The sequence below is a fragment of the Ovis canadensis genome, chromosome X (genome assembly GCF_042477335.2).
Source record: "Ovis canadensis isolate MfBH-ARS-UI-01 breed Bighorn chromosome X, ARS-UI_OviCan_v2, whole genome shotgun sequence".
NCBI lineage: Eukaryota > Metazoa > Chordata > Mammalia > Artiodactyla > Bovidae > Ovis > Ovis canadensis.
Genome location: NC_091727.1, coordinates 12,568,284 through 12,568,901, shown reverse-complemented (window position 1 = coordinate 12,568,901; position 618 = coordinate 12,568,284).

Here is a 618-nt window from a genome sequence, read left to right as displayed (position 1 = left end):
CGTCAGGGTTTGTCTTTTGGTTGGGGGCTTTTGGGGTGTGTTTTAGAGGGTAGGATTTTGTATGTTTGTTTTTTATTTTGGTGTTTTTTATTTGTACCAGAATTTTGCAAACTGTACAAATGAATGGAAGCACTCGAAATGGAAATTCCTTTATTCTCCAATATCTAAAATCTGAGGTGTCTTCCTCATTTTGTATCAACTTTGTCAGTGAGTTGCAACTATAGATAGAAAAATAGTAATCTGGTTTTTGTTCTTTTAGTCAGTGAGAGAGCATTACATTTTCTAAGTTTATGGCCTTCCTTGTTGACTCAGACAGTAAAGAATCTGCCTGCAATGAGGGAGACCTAGGTTTGATCCCTGGGTCAGGAAGATCCCTTGGAGAAGGGAATCGCAACCCACTCCAGTATTCTTGCCTGGAGAATCCCATGGATAGAGGGATAGAGGAGCCTAGCAGGCTACAGTCCATGGGGTCACAAAGAGTTGGACAAAACGGAGCATCAGACATATGTATATGCATGTCTTCTTCATTTTGTATCAACTTTGTCAGTGAGTGTTGCAACTATAGATAGAAAAATAGTAACCAGTTTTCATTTTCTTTTAGTCAATAAGAGAGCATTA